At 38.6% G+C, this 22,655-nt stretch overlaps 1 protein-coding gene across 8 annotated transcripts in view; it reads left to right on the forward strand.

The window, feature by feature from the left end:
- COLEC10 (collectin subfamily member 10) overlaps positions 1-22,655 on the forward strand; it is a 445,704-nt gene that overhangs the window by 360,346 nt on the left and 62,703 nt on the right. For all 8 annotated transcript variants that reach the window (XM_061171635.1, XM_061171636.1, XM_061171634.1 and 5 more), the window contains one exon: positions 22,330-22,422. The gene's annotated coding sequence lies outside the window, so the exon portion shown is untranslated. The remainder of the gene's footprint in view (positions 1-22,329; positions 22,423-22,655) is intronic.

A 22,655-nucleotide genomic window follows, 5' to 3' on the forward strand; every position in this document is an offset into this window, starting at 1 on the left:
GTGTCATTGGGATTCAGCTTGTGCTTAAGTTTTGGGTCTATGATAGCTCAGAGGTTTGCAGTTGTTCAGGGAGGTGTTCCTAGAGAGTAGCCGTGGGATGATCACTCCAGGAACCTGGCTGCTTGGGACACTGGTGTGTGTCTCATGGGAGGCATTAAGACAGGTGTGTGTGTGATGATCTAGACTCTGACACACCTAGATAATAAATCCTGGCTATGTCTCTTAATATCTTTGTGATCCTGAGAAAGTTAATTCAACCTTCTGAGACTCAGTTTCCTCATGTATAAAATAGGGATGATGATACCTGCCCCCATCAAATTGTGATGATTAAATATACGGCACCTGATAGGTACTCAAAAGCAATTCCTTCCCTCCCTCCCTCCCGCCCTCCTTCCTTCCTTCCTTTCCCTCCTTGCTTCCTTATTAAGCAAGAGTGAAAAGAGATAGCCTCAATTAGTAAATCTAATTAGCAAATTCATTGAGCACTTACTTGGAATTCCTGAATACAAACACACACACTGTCCCATTTTCCTCCTTTGGGGCAGTGCCTTTCATACCCTGATATCTGCTGCTGTCAACACTGACCCATAAAATTCACCTTTGAGATTCATTTCAATAAAACCCCACAGACACAGACAGGTGAGTGAGGGCGGAAGGGACCCCTGGCTCAGAACCTTCTATGCAAATCCCTTCCCCTTAAGAACAGATTTTGTGGGAAGTTAGAATAAAGCCTATAGAAGTGACAGATTCAGGGGGCACAGCGCAAGTGGGGATCTGGCTTTTATTTCCGTTCTATTCCTTTGGGAAGCTGGGTAAATCACCTTTGATCTGCTTATCTGTGGATTAAGGATTAAACTTACTTCAAGAAGACTGAAGACTGTGATTTGGCTCTTGATGGTTGTAAAGCAGTTTAACAACTTACTCAGAAATGAAGCAAAGAAAGCTTAGCTTTTTAATGCTGTCTTTATTAAAGTTAGTTAAAAAAAAACTCACCCTAGGGCACATAGTACGTGCTAGGAAGTTATCTAATCCTCACAACTACTATATGATATAGGCATACTATCATTCTACCTTTTACAAATGAAGAAACTGAGGCATAAAGAATCTAAGTAACATGTCCAAGGATGCATTACTAGGGAGTGGTAGAGTTGGAATCTGAATCCAGGAAATAGGTCTCCAGAGACTTTGAGCTTAACCATTGTGCTCTACTACAGAGTTTGGCAAGTGGGTTTAGCAACTCACTTAAAAGGCAATGCATCACAAGAAAATGTGTTGCATTTTTTGAGAAATTTTTATTGCATATTGAACCTCTAGTAAAGTCTTATTTGGCATGGCAGAGAGCAAAAGTTGCCAATTATTTCTCAAGGTGTTGGCCTTATAAAAAGAAAAGACTTTTCTTCATTTTATAGTTATATATTTCTCTTCTACCTATATAAATTCCATAGAAGAGAGGTCTTCTACATGAGGTATGAGAATCCCATGGGTGTGCACAGAGCAATCCATTGAGGTACAAAAAGAAATACTAGAGCATTTATTTATTTTATCTCATTTGTTCCACTGTTAGTGACTTTTAATAAGCAATATATTATTTATTATAGTAGGTCTATGTAATTTATAAATTCATATCATACTCATATTGGAGATTAATCCTCAATAATATCTTTTCTGATAAAGAAGAATATTACAACAAAGTTGGAGACCCTAGAATTTAGGAAACTAACCTTTAATGCTTTACTACAGTGAATCAATTTATACTTTTACAGGATAATTTAAGCTGCCTTCTAAAGAATCACTGGATTTATGGGCAATAACAAAGCTACCAATATTTCTGAGGGATTCACCATAGCGCAAAATTTTGAGATTTCTACCATAGAATCTAATGCATAATAAACTCTCAAAGGGTATAGTAGGAAGGAAAGGAGGGAGGAAGGGAGGAAGGGAGGGAGGAAAGGAGGAAGGAAGGAAAGAGAAAGGGAGGGAAGAAGGAGGAAGAGAAGGAAAGGTGACTTCTTCTTTACACAGTATTTTATATTTAAGATTACAGATTTTGTAAATCCTCTTGATCTTTTCCCCACAGCTAGGAAACTCTCTTGATAAGAAACACAGACTATCCTTGGGTTCATCCTGTTGCAGTGTTCCTCTTTTTTTTTTTTTTTTTTTTTTTTTCTTATTAGTCATCCATTTTATACACATCAGTGTATACATGTCAATCCCAATCGCCCAATTCAGCACACCACTATCCCCGCCCCACCGCAGTTTTCCCCCCTTGGTGTCCATATGTCTGTTCTCTACATCTGTGTCTCAACTTCTGCCCTGCAAACCGGCTCATCTGTACCATTTTTCTAGGTTCCACATACATGCGTTAATATACGATATTTGTTTTTCTCTTTCTGACTTACTTCACTCTGTATGACAATCTCTAGATCCATCCACGTCTCAACAAATGACTCAATTTCGTTCCTTTTTATGGCTGAGTAATATTCCATTGTATATATGTACCACAACTTCTTTATCCATTCGTCTGTTGATGGGCATTTAGGTTGCTTCCATGACCTGGCTATTGTAAATAGTGCTGCAATGAACATTCGGGTGCATGTGTCTTTTTGAATTACGGTTTTCTCTGGGTATATGCCCAGTAGTGGGATTGCTGGGTCATATGGTAATTCTATTTTTAGTTTTTTAAGGAACCTCCATATTGTTCTCCATAGTGGCTGTATCAATTTACATTCCCACCAGCAGTGCAAGAGGGTTCCCTTTTCTCCACACCCTCTCCAGCATTTGTTGTGTGTAGATTTTCTGATGATGCCCATTCTAACTGGTGTGAGGTGATACCTCATTGTAGTTTTGATTTGCATTTCTCTAATAATTAGTGATGTTGAGCATCTTTTCATGTGCTTCGTGGCCGTCTGTATGTCTTCTTTGGAGAAATGTCTATTTAGGTCTTCTGCCCATTTTTGGATTGGCTTGTTTGTTTCTTTAATATTGAGCTGAATGAGCTGTTTATATATTTTGGAGATTAATCCTTTGTCCGTTGATTCGTTTGCAAATATTTTCTCCCATTCTGAGGGTTGTCTTTTCGTCTTGTTTATGGTTTCCTTTGCTGTGCAAAAGCTTTGAAGTTTCATTAGGTCCCATTTGTTTATTTTTGTTTTTATTTCCATTACTCTAGGAGGTGGATCAAAAAAGATCTTGCTGTGATTTACGTCAAAGAGTGTTCTTCCTATGTTTTCCTCTAAGAGTTTTATAGTGTCCAGTCTTACATTTAGGTCTGTAATCCATTTTGAGTTTATTTTTGTGTATGGTGTTAGGGAGTATTCTAATTTCATTCTTTTACATGTAGCTGTCCAGTTTTCCCAGCACCACTTATTGAAGAGACTGTCTTTTCTCCATCGTATATCTTTGCCTCCTTTGTCATAGATTAGTTGACCATAGGTGCGTGGGTTTATCTCTGGGCTTTCTATCTTGTTCCATTGATCTATGTTTCTGTTTTTGTGCCAGTACCATATTGTCTTGATTACTGTAGCTTTGTAGTATAGTCTGAAGTCAGGGAGTCTGATTCCTCCAGCTCCGTTTTTTTCCCTCAAGATGCAGTGTTCCTCTTAAACAGAACAAATCTGAGATTTGCTGAGAGTTGAGGGAAGCAGTCGCACACTGCTGAGGATATGGCGCTTAGCAGACACGCAACAAATTTCTATTTAATGAATAAAAGTATGTCTCCTATTTATTGTGTGCTAACTACGTAATGGGCACTGTTGCAAGCTTTACACATATTATTTCCTTTGAGCCTCACAGCATCATTAGGAATCAGGTTCTATTAACTTCACTTTACAGATGAGAAAATAGAGACCAGAGAGAGTAAGTAATTTGCCCAAGGTCACACAGCTAGTGGCAGATGCAAGATTCACACCACCATAATCTGGCTTCCAAACCCTTGCTCTGAAACCACTACATTACTACACAGGACCTCTCCCATCTCTTCCCACTTTCACATTTTTAAACTTCTTTTCCCCTTTAAGGATACCTTTGAGTTTCATTTTAATATACTTATCCTGGATTTTGCAAGGTGGGGAGGAGGGGTAATGCCATGGGAGAATTCCCAGAATACAGAAAAATTAGTTAAAACCAATACCATGAGTATAATGAGGGACATTATCATGATCACCCACATCTTGTGTTGGTTTAACACTTCAGTTTTCAAAGTAGTCTTATATATAATACTTTTATATTTAACATTTAACACTTTCAGAATAATTTCCCATTTCTGACAATGAAAGAATTTTTGATGGAAGGTTTAGCCACAGTCACAAAGCTAGGGCATGAATGTGGATCATCTGATATTTGGTCTTGTGCCCTTTAAATAATTGATCCAACTGATACCCTTTGACAATGGGCAATTTGGATGGATAACTGCCCTCAGAACTATACTAATAACAATTCCTTGCATTTGTAGAGAGCCAGATTAGCAAGTAGGGTCCATAATAGCTTTGACTTATTGGTGATGATCAGCTGTGTTGAGAAGGATTCTGAGGCTGAAAACTCAGCTCTGTCAAAATGAGTGCAGTGATTGATTTGTTGTGGCTTTCACAGGTACATAGGCAGTGATTGAGGGAAAACTCACAGCATATTCACTGAACCTCTTACTGAGATTTATGCTTTGGAATTTGCTCTCTTATTTATTGCTTCTTCCAGATAGAGTTATCCCTTTGATGATTCTATAACAGTATAGTCATACTTCTGTGATTTTATATTAATAACTGTATAAATATCTAATGATACTTTTCTCATTCTCACTCTTGAAATCAGAGACCTTGTGTATCTGGGCATTTCTTCAGCCTGACACAAATCCTGGCAGATAGTAAGCCTCAATAAATAGTTACTGAAAAATGTATGGCTAAAAATAATTTTGTGAGATGAGTATTATTAGCTATCTGTTTGAGATGGCTGAGAATTCTGTGAAAGCCATCTTGAGTTGATAGAGTTAAGGAACTTTTCCTCTGGACTGTCTCTTAAGATGTAAGTGACTTACCTCATGACCATTGGGACTTCTCAAAGCCATTAGTATTCTAGGAGAGGACAGAAGAGTTCTGAAGTTGCTCCCTCTAACTGACCTACTGTACTTTGTTTGGAATTAAACTTCCTGTGTTTCCTGCAAACTTCATCAGTTCCCCACAAACATGAAAAGAAATCGTTTCCACTGAACCATCTTACTAGGAGACCTTTACTAAAATTGTCCTGGAGAAGAAATTATTCTTCACCCCTGGGGTCACTTGGTAGCTAAAACAGACTTCTCCTTTTTCTTTTAATCTGTTCTACTTCACTGCCTCCTTTTTTGTGTGTTCTTGAAGGTATTGCCTTATTTACTTTGATGGTTTCTCAACTAATTGAATACAGCAGTGAGTTCTTTCTTCCTTGACTCTTTTGGACGTTTCTACTTCCCCAAGGGGAAGGGTCCCCACCAGACAGCTTGACTTTGAGATACATGCTTATGGAAACTACTTTAAAAGTTGTTATTTATGAGGCTGTTAAAAGTTTGCACATTTGGCTGAAACAGAGAACGGCTGGAGTGATACCAGCCTTGGCTTGTGGTGGTAGTATTCCTAATTTATAGAAAGGGAGAATCATCTCTAAAAACAAAAGGATGGATATATCCTGTGGCTTGATATTTAGGTCTCTGTGTATTGTGATCAAAAGGGTCCTAATATGATTTAAAAAAAAAAAAAAAACAACTAAGGAATTACTTGCATATGAAGATAAGGAGCACAAGCTAAGTCCAAATCAGGTAGAAACATTACTGAGGAGAAAGAAGTAATTGTCTTAGAACCGAATCCTTCCTTCTGACACAGAGATGACTTGTTTCTGGCCCCATAGTTACCAAATATTTTCTGTTTCTTTAATACATGTGCCCATGTGTATATACATACACACAACCCACAGAAGAGGAGAATCTTCCATAACTGGTCATAATAGTATATATTTTGCCACTCTTTTTCCTCCATCCTCATCCTCATCTACCTAATCCATTTTATGAAACACTTTCAAAACACATTTTCTTCAAGATAAGGATTTTATTTGACAAGTTATAAATTTCTAAGAAAAGATTCTCACTACCTTCTCCTTCTGTACACTTGACTGGTACCCAACGAATCTCCGGGGCTCAGGATTTTCCAAGAGTCTATGTTTAGTATGCAGTATGTGTAATGAATCATAGTGTCCACCTGTAAGTGTCATAAACAGATGGTATAAATATGCTTGCATATTGTGACTCAAAACACATCTCCAGTTTTAGCTGGAGTTCAAACAATATTCGCAGTTCCAAGAAACCTGTGGCTTGCAACTTCTGGGTCAGTGGGAGGAGAATACCGGAAAAGGGAAAGCAAGTTCCCTGTCAATACAGGCTGTCAGTGCAGTGAGGGGAGATAGTCAAGTGGGGGAGGAGTGACAGGAAAACCTGTTTTCCATTTGCTCTTGAAGCCATTCATTTTAAGGACTCCCAAGAAATTGGTTTTTGGATCCTATGGGAATGGGTGGCATCACACATGCTCCTCCGTCGTCCTGGAAGGTCTTTCTCTCCTTTCCACCCGCTCCTGTTTTTTTTTTTTGTTTTTGTTCCCACCCCCCCACCCCGCCCCCGTTTGTCTCTACTCTCACTCATCAGGTCTCAGCTTCAAAGCTTTTTTCCTGAGGGAGGGGAGGTCTTCCCAACCCAAGGACATGCTCAGATGACACACAGGAGGGGTATCCTCTAGGGCAGGGATTGTGCTGCCTCCCACATTGATGAGTGCCTGACACTGGGCGCAGACAGTGCTTGGCATTTTTTTTTAACTTTTTATTTTGTATTGGAGTAGAGTTGATGAACAGTGTTGTTTAGTTTCAGGTGTACAACAAAGTGATTCAGTTATACATATACATGTATCTATTCTTTTACAAATTCTTTTCCCAATTAGGTTGTTACATAATATTGAGCAGAGTTCCCTGTGCTGTACAGTAGGTCCTTGTTGGTTTTCCATTTTAAATGTAGCAGTGTGTACATGTCGATCCCAAACTCCCTAACTATCCCTCCCTCCCACCCTTCCCCCCAGGTAACCATAAGTTCGTTCTCTAAGTGCTTGACATTTAATACATCGTGTTCATTTGAAGGCCTAACCCAAGAAACAAGCAGTTAATAAAGCTTTGCAGCCCAGTTAAAATTTCAATATGATGTAATCTGGCTTCTTAAAGAGTGATAAGAATTGACTTTTGAAAAAAAAAAAAGACAGGAAGAAACAAAGAAAGAAAAAGGAAACTGATTCAGCATTGATGCTGTGAGGTTTCATTCATTTCTCAGTATGTCTCCCTCACAATACCAAAATCAAGTATCCTATCCTCTTCAAAGTCTTGTCTGACCTCCCCAGACAGGCAGTAGTCCTCTCTTCCACGATCACACAGGGCTTATTCATAGCCTGGCTTCTTTATCTCCTTTTATCCTGCCCTACTAGGTCACTAGCTACTTAAGGTTGTGAACTGGGTCTTTGGTTCTTCTGCCTCATTCTACCTTTCCTAGGACCTAGCATATTGTTTAGCATAGGGTAAGCACTCACATTTGCTGAAATGATTAAATGTTGGTGCAAAAAATAGAACATCTATTCATTTAACCAACATTCAATAAATATTTATTGAGAACCCAACTGTTTACCAGGAACTGTTTTTGGTGCTTGGAATACATCAATTAAAAATTCCCTATTCAAATAAATATTTTAGAAGTTTTTAACTTTTCCAAAAGCTAGAATAATGGTTTCCAGGTTTGTTTTGTAACTGTGTTTACCTAAGAGATGCACACAGATACCTAGTACTGGTTGCTAAATACTAGGTGTTAAATTCCAAGGTTGTGATTAACAGTTAAGCTTAATAGTATCTCTACAGTTATGGATGAACCTAGTACCCTGAAGCTGTGTATTCAATAAGGGCAATACAAAAAGGTAGCTAAGTTAGCAAATGATTTCTGTTTACCAGTTTACCATGGGCACAAGTATAATGGTGAAGATTCTTTTCATTATAAGCATCCTAAAATGGCCTGAAGGTTAAAAGGCTAGCAATCTTGAATCAGTTCCAAAAATTGTACTTAATTAAATTTTGTTTTTTTAAAAGTGCCTAGTCCTTCTTGAGAAACTAAGCTTCTGTTTAGTATGCTTAAATCAAATTCACCTAGAAATATATTGTTTTTGTATGTTTGTTTTAAACTAGAATCATTAAAAATGCACAAGAATTTCATGCTGTGCAATCTTTATCTTTTCTAATGATGCTACTTCAGTTGTAGAGTGTTTAAACAACTAGAACTTGCTCATTACCAGTCACTTTGACATTGTGGATGATATATGGAATATAGCAATTCATGTCAATTATTATCCACTGGCATACTTCATTTCTGAGCCAGTAAGCACAAATTTTAGGAGCAAACCTTCAATGTTAATTGGAAAATCAATAAACTTCTGATGGAATGAATTTTGTACTTTCTATTTCCTTAATTTTACAAGCTGCCTCAATTTAAATCCATGATGTTAGCCCCATTACTATTATTTTGGGGAAAGGCAGATGGTGACTTTTTATTCTTCTATTCTGTCAAGGGGACATGTATTACATTATTTCCAGATTTATACTAACAGGACTTAAACTTTCTTAAAGGGCTTCACAGCACTGCAGACTTCATAAACAGGTCCTCTCATTTGTCATAGAACTTTAGTCCCTGCAGATGAAGTACAGCAGCAATTATATCTAAGATAGGGACACTCTAAGGAGTTTAGGGGCAGAGAATGAATGTCCTCTGCAATCAAAGCATTGGGGCTGGCAGGAATTACTCCTGCTGGAGCCGGTAGAGGCTGCAGGCTTCCCTCTGGAGGGAAGTGGAATAGGCAGGGTTTCATCCTGGCTGAATCTGCATCTCAGGTCAAGGCCTTAGAAATCCTATAAACTTATTAACCACCATCACCTCATGTTCCTGGGAAGACCCATCCTTCACAAGACTGTGAAATAACAAAGTTCTTTTATGGTCCAGTTTCTCTTTCCAGATCCATCAACTGCAACATTGTAGAAATATTACTAGAGTTAAATTTTGACCCCAATTTTGAGCCTGGCTCTGTCATTTATCAGTGACATGACTTGGGGATATCAATACACCTCCGTGAGACAATATGTTCCTCTGTACCATGCAGCCAACAACACATAATCCACAGGTTTGCTGCGAAGATTACATAGGTTGACGTATGTAAAACAGCTTAGTCAACTGATCTATATTCTTGGTCATCATTACCCATAAAGCTGGCTTTGGGACAAAAATCGGCAAGACCGTCTCATGGTTTGGTATTGCTCCCTCTGGGAATAGTCTTGCTCAAATGCCAAGATTCCTCTCGCCTCTCTCCCAGCAACATCCAAATAGAATATCTTGACGTTTCAGAGAAAAATAAAAGCTGTTAACTGTCAGACGGTGACGGAATTGTCGAAAGTAAATTAGATCTGCCTCATAAATTGTTCTGTTTGTTCTGTGACAATTTAAGCACTGGGCAGTTTTTTTTTAAGGAGAGCAAATGAATAACAAAGAAACGATCAGCATCCCCTTCCAGACAGGCAGGCCCCTCCTACAGTCAAGCATTTGTGCCCCTTAAACCTTTTATTTCCCATCTAAGTCTGTGCTGGATAAAACAGCAAAGATATAAAAATCTAGGTGAAATGTTAGCGTTATATAAAAACGATTTCAGCACTAAGCAGAAGAAATTGCTTGAGGTGGGGAAGAGGTAAAAGAAGAGTTCATCATTCATGCAGCGTAACGACACTGGGAAAAGCAGGCCATTTTTTTCACATCCCACATCCTATCTCTAAGGAAGTCCTTTAGGCTCTTCCTTCAAAATAGATCTGGGGACTTCCCTGGTGGCGCAGTGGTTAAGAATCCGCCTGCCAATGCAAGGGACACGGGTTTGAGCCCTGGTCTGGGAAGATCCCACATGCCGTGGAGCAACTAAGCCAGTGCGCCACAACTACTGAGCCTGCGATCTAGAGCCCTCGAGCCACAACTACTGAGCCCGTGAGCCACAATTACTGAAGCCTGCGCACCTAGAGCCCATGCTCCGCAACAAGAGAAGCCACCGCACTGAGAAGCCCGCGCACCGCAACGAAGAGTAGCCCCCACTCGCCACAACTAGAGAAAGCCCGCGCAGCAACAAAGACCCAACGCAGCCAAAAATAAATAAATAAATAAATAGATTTATTTGAAAAATAAAAAAAGATCTAGAAAGTGACCAAGTGAGAACTTCTTACCACCTCCTCTTCTTCCACCCTTGTATGAACTACAATCACCTATCACCTGGATTGTTGCAGTAGCCTTCTAACCAGTCCTCCCCAGACTATTCTCAACTCAGCAGTCAGAGTAATCTTTCTAAAATGTAAGAAGGGTCGTGACATTCTTCTGTTAAAAAATCCTCCAGTGGCTTACATCTCACTGAGTAAATGCCAAAATCCTGAAAATGCCAGGAGACCCTCCTTACCCCACTTCTGTCTTTCTGGCATTGTCCCCTATTAGTCTTCCCTTGCTCACTCTGGATTCCTTGATCTTCCTCCTATTCAACAGGGACCTCCTGCTTGAGGACCTTTGCATTGGCCACCTGATCTACTATAGGCAGCTACCGTCATCCATGCTCGTCCCTCAGACACCCACCTGGTTGTACGTGCACCTGCTTCAAACCTTTCCCTAAATATGCTGCCTGAATAAAGCTCACCCAACTACCCTATTTAAAACCACAAACCACTTCCTTCTTCCCAATATTGCTGACTCTGCTGTGTTTTTTCTGTAGCACTAATCACCATGTAGTATGCCATATATTTTGCTTATTTACTCTGTTTATTATTTATTGCCTGTCTTCCATCCATTTCACCCAATATAAATTCCAAGAATGCAAGGATTTATATTTATTTGTTTCATTTATGTATCCCATTTGTAGAATGAATAGATGGATGATATTCCTGACCAGATATTTTTGAGGTTGGTATTTTTAAAGGAAACTTCAGAGAGAAGCAGAGAGCTTGGTAGAGAGTACTTTTTAAATGTGGGATAAAAGTGAGTGAGTTGTAGAAGGAGAAATGGTGCAATAGAATTTAATGAACAGAACTAAAACTGAGATTATATATGTTCCAGAGAATGGTTTAAAACCCCCAGTTTCTAAACACGTTAAGTATTCAGCTTAGTTCTCCCTTTGTGATTTCTGTGAAAATTGGAAAATATTCTGGTTTTAAATTTTAGTGATGTTGAAAGAATGGATAACATTTAGTGAAATAGAACAATGATGTTGTTTCTGTTAGAATGTATATCTCAATCATTACATCTTTCAGCAAAAGAAGCATCCCATTCTGTATTTATCTTTCAATCAATTTATTTGATGTAAAGACAATCTGTGAAAGCTGCAATTACAGACCCTTATTTGAAATCAGAGAAATAGCTTTGTAAGAGGCAGAAGCAGTATTTTTGTTGCTGTTTTTGTTTTAAGAGAGGCTGTGACAGTCCTGTACTCCAGCTGCTTTTGTCCAGAGCTAGACACTGCACGTCAAAACCTCACACGGACACATATTCCTTCTGGGAGGTCTTGTTTGTCAGAAACATGCTAATATGATAAGGGCTGGGAGGTGAAGAGTATACAGCACAGTTTAGATTTTAAATTCTTTTTGTTGTGAGAAAAAACTGTGACTTTTTCAGGCTTCCATTTCAAGAAAGTGTTTTTTTTTTTTTTTTTTAAGAAAGTGTTTTAAACTTTGTGTTTCCATGCCTCTGGTTGGGTAGGGGACAGTAGCTTTTGACAAAAGACAAAGTTGATGGTTACCTAGCATTTATTTCTTACCCATTCCTAGAATATTCTTTGGGACCTTTGGTCTCACTTTTTATGAAGAAAGGCTTCAAGAATTGGGAAAGGTGGAAGTGGAACAAATTAGGAAAAAACATTTTTTATTAATTTTAGAGCTTTCCCAGAGATTGGGGGAGAAGACATTTTACTAGTGGTCTTTAATAGTGGGACCCCTTGTAGGGCCTCGATTATGTGTGTGACCTCAAATGGGAATGGCCACATGGATTGTCTTGGGATGCTGGGCGCCGACTATTAAGGCTCAGCCCTTAAGGTAGAATTGCCTCCTCCCGCCCCAACACACAAAACACATACACGTGGACACACAAACACACATACACAAATGTGCACACAGACACATCTATAATGATGTGCCACCACCTGCTTTTAAGGGTAGTGGGCAGAGTGACCTTCATTGAATGTCCTAGATGGCATGAAACCTCTACTGTTCTTGTATTACACTGAGGAGGAGGTGTCATATTGAAGCTTGGTTACATTTTCTTACTTTTTTCAGAAACATGGAGTGTCAGAACAGGCCATCTGATTTACTGAAAGAGAATAATGTGAAATTTCTTGCTTCCAAGTTTTGTAGAATAAAAGTTATACTTGTTAAAATGGTTCAAAAGGGAACCTGAGGGAGGTTTTATAATTTATCAAGTTCTCACACTAGTCTTTTTTAAGCTACAAGAGGTCTGGGCAAGACCATTGACATGTAATCTCTCAACCCAGTTACAGTGAGTTACAGTGAGCTGGGAGTTTACATGGATTATTATAACTAACAAAAAGATCCCACTTCCTATAAGATATTCATACAATTGAGGTAACACGTATTTGCATCTGCATAGTACCGTACTTCAGAGCTCGGTCTCCAGCTCAAATCTACAGTGTCTATTCCTTCCAGAATGTGGAAATTGACTGTGAGGTCATGCATTTGATCTTTGCTTTCCAAAGCTAAATGGAAAGAAAGTGATACTGAAATATCTAGCAGTTCAATCCACTGAGTGGAAAATCTGAAATATTCCAGTCCAACATTTGTTTTCAAATTTCCCACAGAGATTATTTTTTAAAGTTTTAGCTGCTATTGCCTCTATTACATAATGCTTGGTACTGCGCTCTGCTGAGAATAAACAAGCACAAACACCAGCATTTCAAACATGGGTTCTGTGCTCTGTGGGTTTGTGGGAAATACTTTCTGTGGTTAATTCCCCTGGGCCACCCACCCCTGTGGCCTTAGGTCAGGAACTTCTTACCTGAAACAGTTCCTGGTGTACTTCATAGTGTAATGGCGGGGCAAGATGTTAGGGGAAACTTGGGCTTCCAAAAAATCGACAGTACGGACACCAAGCGCAAAGTGACTAAGCACTCAGCTTGACCACATCACAGTGTGGGGTTTGAGGATCCACTTCTGGGAACCTCCAGTTCTTGAGAAAGGAGAAGATGTGGTGCAAATGAGTGTTCACAGAAGCTCAGATGTTTGCTTAAAATTTATTACAAACTGTATTACTCCAGGCTTCTTGTGCTTATGCAGCAGACATAGACCCAACTCAACCTTAACACATGAGCAATGTTAGAAAGCACCAAGACTCTATCCTGGCGCCTTTGAAAGCCAAGCTCCTTGAGAGCATGGTTTACGATCACTCCTCATCTTTACATTCTCTCATCATCTCATTCTCTCATCATCCCATTCTGTCTGTGACACAGCAGTATAATTTATGCTTACGTTATGTCACGTCAACAGAACTCACTTGGATTGCTCAAACCATCCCATTGCCAGAGCCATTGGACATTTATTAGTCCTTATCCCATTTAATCTTCCTTCAGTACTTGGCGTAGTTGACTAGTTCCTGTTTCTCGAAACGTTCTCTTCCCCTGATTTTGACATCACCTGGTTCAACATCTTCTCAATTATCTTCTTTTCAAGTATGATCTTATTGAATGACTGTTCTGCATTATGAACTCATACGAAAAGTAGAAGTCATGATGAGTTGAGAATCATTTTTGCAGTCCTGGGCATTGCCCTAGGGTCTTTGACTTTGCAGAGCTATATAGAAAAGTGTTTAAAACCATGGCTATTACAACCAATCTATCTGAGTTCAAATGCTAGCCCTGTCATTTGGTGGCTGTTCAGCAGGGATTCCTCAGAGAGCAGACTCCGAGATGAAGATAGGTGTGTAGGATGTTAATTAAGGAGTGCTCTTGAGATCAACACTGTGGGGATTAAGGAGGGAAGCAGGATTGGGCAAAAAAAGCAGTAGAGCTATGTGGATTCTCATCAAAGCCAAACTTGTGTGAAGCTGGGACGGGCTTTCAGAGTTAAGTGAAGCTGGGAAGGGCCTTTGTAACCCTGCATCTATCAATCATTGGTTGCAGGCTGCCACTAGGAAGGGTATCATGACTTTGGGCAATGTGGCTATCTTCCCTTACTGGGGCTAGGAGCTGAGGACTGTCAGGTAGCAACACTGCCAGCCATTAGAGGCATATGTCCTGATCCTGAAGGGAGTCTGGGCAGAGCTTCACAGTTTGCATTACCATAGCTCTATATCCTTGGGGAAATTATTTAAATTCTCTGTGCCTCACTTTCTATAGCTATGGAATGGAAATAATGATAGTACCTACCACATGGGTTTGCTGTGATGGCTTAAAGTGATATCTGGCACATAGTAAGTGCCTGGTAAAATCAGTTATTATCTTAATTCCATAGCCACTCGAGACAGCTGCAGAAATAACCTACTGCTACAGGGCTGAATTCAATAGATTGCCAAACCATAAGCATGCCCACATTCAATCCATGCATTCTATTGATTCTTTGTTTTAAATATCTTTCTTACTCGTGACCTCTTCTCCAGCCCCAACCTTGCTACTTCTCTGGGTCAGATCCTTAGTTGCTGTTGTCGAGACTAATGTGTTTGCCTCCAATCTTTCTCCTTCCCAAATAATCCTTTATAGATAGCTAACGATCTTTTATACAATTTCAAACCCAACCATCATTTTCCTGCTTAAAATCCCATTTCCAATAAGGCAGAGTACAATTTTCTTAGCATATGGACAACCATATCATCTATTGCCACTCCCTTATATGTAGCTAATTTTCCAGCAACAGCTAATTAACTCTTTTTTTAATTGAAGTAAGTTGATTTACAATATTGTGCTAATTACTTTGAAGTCATCAATCTCTTGCATAGCTCTGGGACCTTAACCGATTGTTTTGTGAGTTTAACTTCTCTCCACAGCTAAAATATCTTCTCTTCTATGAAGCTTTCTCCAACTCATATATGTGAGTGTAGAAATACACACAGACTTTCCTTTCTCTGCCGGTGGAAAAATTACTTTCTCTCTCCTCTATGTTACCCTGCCTCCTCTGTTCAGCCTGGATTAAAGTCCTTAACATGTTGTCTCATAATGTCTTATGGTGAGCCCTGAGATTGGACAGTCCTAGGTTTAAATCCTAACTCAGCCTTTATTAGTTAAGTGACCTTGGACCAATTACACCCTTGATTTTCTCAGCTTACCTTGGAAGTTCCCTGTCAAGATTAAATGAGAAAATGTGTACAAAATGCACTAAGCATGTACTCAGTATTAACAGATACGAGTATTACCGTGGTTGCCTGCATGTCTCCTCCATTTAGTTATGAGCTCCTAAGAGGAGCTTTATCTTATACGTCTTGGTCTCCTTGACATCTAGGAGAGTGTCTGGCACATTAAATGACTAATTGCTGGATACATGGTTAAGGAAAGGTTTGATACATATCATATATCATACTGAAATTGCACAGTAGTGTAAAGGACAGACTTTTGGAAAAAGTGAAATGTCAAGTGTATGACACAGAAACTTAAGGAGCTGTTATCCCTATTTTAAAATGAGAATGCTTCCTAATCTTCTCTTTGAGAATGTGAAAGACATTTCAAAGGTTAATTCATATGTGGTCGTGTCATCTCAGGTAGAGAAACATTATTTTCCTCCCGCTGACAGGAATAAAAATCACAATGGCTAACTAATGGTAGTGTGGTATTTATTTATTCATTCATTCATTCAAAAATTATCTGAATGTTAACCATACTAGGTACAAGCAATTAAAAGATGAACAAAGACAGATCTCTGAGCCTCAATTTCTATCACTAAGAGAGAGGTAATAATGGTAGTTACCTCATTGTGGTTTTTGGGAGAATCAAATAAGTCAATACGTGTAATGAGCTTAGAATAAGTCTTGGCACATAAACAGTACTTATTATCATATCGTTGTTTTGAAAATTTTTAAGAAACTGTAGTCCTTTCTATCAACAAATTGCCATAAAGCTCTGAACATGTGAATGCATGCCTGTGGAACTAACCATATTTCATATTATAGATAATGACTACCCTACCCCTCACCTACAATTTGGAGTTATTGTGTGAAAAAGTATTTATAATTATTCATCCTGTATTTTATATGAAGATTTCAAAATTCCACTGATGACTGTGGGATGGAGGGATGGAAGTTGTGAGAGAGCATCACATCATGTTGGGTTCTAATCATCCCAGATGGAAACCATATTTAAAGGTCCAATGTATTCTTTGGAAGGAAAGACGTAGGGTGGTGCCAGTGTTACATCATATTCCAGACCAGATTAAAGGTTTCTGGAGTTGTGGTTGTGCACACCCTGTTTTATGGTTGTGAGAATCCACTCCGCAACCAAGGGTACATGGAGCTTCCTCCAACATTCCGTCTCTGAAATATGTAGACCAAATGAAATATCACGTGGCAATAACTGATTATCAATCACGAGTCTAGACCGTTCTCATTCATTAAAACAAATCAATTGAGTACTCACTCTCTGCCAGGTATTAGGATAGACATGAGGGTACCAATAAGAAGAAAATACTTACCCTCTAGCCAGGAAAGTTCCAATTAGTGGAGGAAACAGACAAGTAAAAAATTCCAAAACAGTACAATAATAGAGGCATATAAAATTCACAGTAATGAGACCTGGGAAGTGAGAACAGGGCGCTGTTAGATACAGAGGAGGCTGCTTTCAGGGAGGTATAACCTGAGCTGAGTTTTGAAGGATACATAAAAGTTAATCATCAAACAAGATAGTGTAATGAGAAGAGCATTTTAATCAGAAGAAAGAATTAAGGCCAGAAATCTTGGTGTGTTTGGGAAACTACAAGTATTTCAACATGTTCTGGATATACAATTTGATGTGGAAATTGTTGGGAATTGAGGCTGAAGAGGGCTTTTTGTCTTGTACGTCTTGTTGAGGAATTTAGGCTTTATTCTGTGGACAGTTGGGGCCCCTGAATGATTTTGATTGACAAAACAGAAACACAATCTTATTTTTTTGCTTTAGATGTTACCTCTGGCTGCAGTGTGGAAAATGGGGAGGGGGGAGTAATTGGAGATTCTTGCATAATTAAAATGATAAATGATGAGAGTCAACATTTATGTCATTACGGTGAAAATGGAGAGAAGGGGTAGATTATACACAGATTACAGTGATAAAACTTATAGGACTAAGTCACTGATTAGCTTGAAGTGTTGGATGAAAAAGTAGAAAAGTAGTTGAAAAAGATCACTGTATTTCTGACATAAGCATATCAGTTGGTGAATAGTGACGCTGATGACTGTCATGGGACATGTAGTTGAAGGAGATGGTAAATTAGATGAAGGGCAAGACCATACAGAGGGCCTCCCCATTCCCCTGTGTCTTACTGAAAACACTTATCCTGGTTATTCAGAGTTCTTTCTCTTGATCATGTTAGAAGTTAATCCAGAAGAAGGGTAAATAGGAGGAAGAATTACGTATTATGTATATATTATGCTATATTTGACCTTAATTCAACTTACAATGACAATTGAGCATTCATAGAGGGTAAATGTAATTTTTAAAGCCCATATATATGACATCTTAGGGAATAAGACTTTGATTTGGAGAACACTGTATCAATAATGATGATGATGATGATGGTGATAACATACTAACTTGGCACTTACTGTGTATCAAGCACAGCATTAACCTGCAAGTACCATTAATCTTCCCATTTTACAGATGGGGAAATTTGAGACTTAGAGAGTCTGGTCACCCACTGTTAAGAAGTTAACCAGGATTCAAAGTGAAGTCCTCCCATGTTGTGGAATAAGCAGAGGGTTGGAAATTCAGAAATTTGGTTTAGAGTCCTAGTTTAGCTATTTATTGGCAAGGCAACCATCACGTCACCCTTCGTCTGTAAAATATGAGTTGAGGGATGGGTTGCTAGGGTAGGGAGAAATTGGAAAAGTTGAAATTTTTGAAGGCTCTGTAGCCCCTTCAACCTTTGCATTCTGTGGTTTTGACTGTATAATGGAGTATTCACTCTGATAGTGACTCTGAGCTCAAAGGGATATGGTGACTGATCCACACAATCTACTGAGAGGACAGGCACATTACCAAAAGGAAGGCATGCCATTGTCCAGTCAGTGTGGCTGTTGGTTTAGTTCATGCATTTTTTAAAGCTGCTCTCCAAGATTCTCATGGCTATGGTTTTATACTCAGCCTAAGTATTGCCCTTTTCTTAATAGAGAAAGGAATAAGAGCAGTTTCTCTGGAAAAGGAAAATCTTGTTCTCTAATAAGCAAAGGTCTTCTTGGCCATTGTCTGTGTTTTAAAACAATTCAGAAAGGGACTTTTTGTGATGAGTTCTCTTGAATTTTGTCATCTCTCTTTCACCTTGTAGTTCTGCCCAAATATGGTAGACTAAAAGCCCTTCTAAGTAGAGATTTGGAGAGTCTGAATATTTCCACGAAAACCCACAGAAGGGTCTTTTCAGGCTGCAGATGGGGACAGAAAAATATCAGGGGGGTAAGAATCTCAGAAATTTCTAACTTTGGTTTTTTACATTGGGATATTACCTGCTGGTTCATTTTGGCTGCAGGGAAGTTATTGGGGCTTTGGGGTAATTCACTTTCTTTAGAGATAAAATAGTGGCCACTTTGGTCATTTAAAGCTCTGTGATGTTAGTCCTACTCTTGGGCTTTAGAAGAAAAGACATGTACATTGAAGACAAACACTGGCTCTGCCATTTATTAGCTGTGTGGAGCCCAGATACTATTCCTGAACTTCCATTTCTCATCTGTAAAATAGGAATCAAATCTTTATTTCAAAGTTTATCATGCAGTTGAAATGCAATAATACATGTAATGTGCTTAGTCCAGTGCCTGCCTGTAGTTCAATAGATGAGAACTAATCACATCTTTCAAAAATAGCAAAGACTAATATTTTGAGTTAGCAGAAGTAATGCAAATAACATAGTATTCCCTGTTCATTGGGCAAGACCACCTACAAAATGTTTTCTTCCACCTTGCCTATTTAGCCTCTTTATAGCGTATGAGTACCAATCACAATAGATGCTGTGTCAATAAGCAAGAAGAATGGAAAATAATTAATGCAATATGCTTGTGTGCATGGAAGTTTCTATCAGAAATTACAATGCTTATGATCTGAATTCTTCTAAAAGGAAATTTAAGCTCAGAACGCTTTGTATGTGCATTAGCTATTATTTGGTACTTTCGGGAATATCCGCTATCTATGGTTGGTTGTGATTATTTGTGAAAAGCAGAAACAGGAAGAAGAGATATGAAACTGTGCTGGATTAAAAAGAGTGCCTGAGGCATGGACAGAATATTAATATAGTTTGCACAAAAATGGGCTGACCCAGTTGAGCTCAGATATCAAGCCTATCTGTATACAAGAGGATGTTAATTTTCAGTGAAAAACCTTGGATAGATGCCAATAAATTCCGGGAAAAGGAAACAATATTATACAGATTTCTTCTCTGCGATCTTTGATGTCCACAGAGAACCCCTTTCTGAAAAGACAACTATTTTCTTCTTTGGCTCATCTTTGAGAATTGCTGCAGCTAGGTCATTTTGTACCCAAAGACCACCACAAAGTTCAGAGAGGGTGGGAGGGGCCTTCCCATTAAATCCTCGGTCAACCATTTGCATTTTCCAAAAGTTAGTTGACAATTACAAGGTTTGGGGACTTTCAGTTATAATTGTATTGCAAAAATAATAAGAGGAAACAGGCAGAGGTTATGTTAACAGGCCCCCGGTGGCTGTCAAGGACATGTGGTTCAGCCTTTGAAGTCAGTTTCAGTAGATTTTCATGTGAAATAAGCGGAGTAAAATGCTCCCATTTCAGGTTTCACAAGTGATATTGTTTAATGTACTGATGTTGTTTCTTGTAAATATGTTTTAGGGAGTTATTTCCTCTGACTATTATTTCAGAACTCCTCTATTAAGCTAAGCAAAACAGGGGGTTGAAATTACATCTCTATCTCTATTTTTATGTTATTTTAAAAAATTAATTTAAGCACATGTTATTTTTTTTTAAAAAGTTAAGCAGACACAGAAAGCTAAAAGAATGTGAAGTAACAATCTCCCTTCCCTAGTCTCTCGTCATATCCTTTTCAAAACCTCTTTTTTTTTAATATGTCCAAAAAATATGAAAACAAAAACAAATTTTATGTGTAGACCCAGTCATATAGCAGACCCACTATATTGTATATTTTACCCAAATAGGTATATAAAATACTATCGAGTACTTTGATTTCTCACTTAACATATCTTGGAGACTTTTCAATATTATTGCATACAGATCTATTGTATTCTTTTTAACATCTGCACATCATCCTGTTGTTTGGATATACCATAATGTATACAACCAGTGATTTCTGTATCTTGTTACTACAAATAACACTGTAATGAACAGGATAAATTCCTTACATGGTATTTCTGGGTCAGAGGATAAGTGCATTTAAAATTTTGACATATATATAAATTAAGTTCCTACTAAGAGTATGTGCGATTGCTTATTTTAGGCAGGTGTTCTATTGTCGCTATCTGAGTGTTGTCCTCTACACCAGGTTGAAGGTGTGGTGTCAGTTGATGTAAGCAGAATAAGTAAATAAAGGATAGAAACTTGGGTACAACAAAGGTGTTAGTCAGGGTCCCAAAGGGGAACAGAAGACACACTCAAAATAATTTAAGGATGAGTCATTTACAAGGAGACTATTTACAATGATGCAAGTGGATAGAGGGGAAACCCATGGAATCATGCAATAATCTGCAGGTGGTAAATAGCAGCTGAGTTGTTACCGCCTCTGAGCCATAATGGAGAGAGGAAGGAGAAGATATTGGACCTCAAGGGGAGTCACGTGGAGAAGTTCACCTTGAGAGGAGCAGTAGCCTTACATTGAAGGTCAAGGTATCATGAGAGTTCCCATCCCTGCAGTGTCCTGGGGGCTTCCCGTTGACTTAGCCAAGCAGAAGCCAAAATATATGCCCTTCAATGGGGTCCATACGGGTCAACTGCACACAGCAAATAGGGCAGTTGAAAAGGGTGAAGATTTGAAGGGGAAAAAAAATTCACATCACCCCAACACAAAGATGATTTCTATCATTATTGATTTCCAGAATCACCCATTCCAAACCAGATAAGGACCCATACAACCTTTATACCTATCTAGGAGAAAAGTCTGTATTTTTTTCTGGTAAAGTGTATCTTTTCCATTATCTAATTATTTTATTTTGTGAGTTGTCTGAGGGGAGGGACCATATCTAACTTATTCATCACACTTTTAGCAGAACCCAGAACAGTGCCTGACACAGATGAAGCACTTAATTACTAGTTGTTGGATAAATAAATGCCAGAAAAAATTTCTTGTTTCTGAATTTGACATTTTATAATGTTATTTAAGCCAATTTCTTCATTATTAATGAATTATTCAGTGCTGGTTGTGGGAAATTATCTTCTGGAGGATGCCTGGGCTCTAGTGCTTTCATGAGACACCAGCCCTAGAGGTGAAATCATACTTAACTTGGTTCTTCCCAGGTGTACGGGATTTTACTCATATACAAAGCATAGTTGATGGGAATAATTACAGACATATAAATGGCATTCGAGGTGATGGGATGTTTCCATTCCTGCTCTCTCCAAAATGTTTTTTTTTCCCCCTCAGGTTTGTTGAGATTAAACTGACAAATAAAATTGTATGTATTTAAAGTGTACAATGTGATGATTTGATACATCATTACCACAAATTAATTAACACTTAATTCATCACCTCCCATGGTTACTATAGTTACCACGCTCTACATTAGATCCTCAGTCCCTAAAGTTTTCTGAATCCTAAATTGATCATCTCAAGCATCTATACACAGTATGATCTTCCTTGGTAGAAACTTCTCTTCTTTTGCCTGTGTACACCTAGATTATTATTCTTGGAAGCCTTCTCTGATTGACACTCATTCCATAAAAGCAATGATCACATTGAACTGTATTTTTTTCTCTCGAGTGACTGTATTAAATACAAAATTTTGTTGTCTAGCTGTCTGAAGGTTTGGGCCCTGTCTTTTTCATCATGAAATCCACAACATGAATCTTGGCACTTAACAGAAGCTCAATAAATAGAAGTTGAATTTATTCAGGAGTTCAACATTCTTCTTCCCTTTTCTAGGCTCTTCTGGACATATCCCTAGACTTTGGAGATGCAGCAAGAAAGTTGATTCTCACTCTCTTCTGCTGAATAGAGAGCATGAAGACGAACATGGTAACATAGAATAAACTTGGGTTTTAATATGAGACCAAGCGGGGCTCATATCACAGTTTTGCCATTTCTAGCTTGATAACCTTGAGTATTATTCAACTTCTCTAAGGTTGCTGAGAAAATGTAATAGGATTACGTACACAGTAAATTCACTGACAGCAATTGGGAGTTGAGGTGTGGCACAATAGATATAAACAGAAGTAAGAGCGTGTTCCAGAATAAAAAAGAAGGCCTTG

This window comes from Eubalaena glacialis, chromosome 17 (assembly GCF_028564815.1).
Source record: "Eubalaena glacialis isolate mEubGla1 chromosome 17, mEubGla1.1.hap2.+ XY, whole genome shotgun sequence".
Taxonomy (NCBI): domain Eukaryota; kingdom Metazoa; phylum Chordata; class Mammalia; order Artiodactyla; family Balaenidae; genus Eubalaena; species Eubalaena glacialis.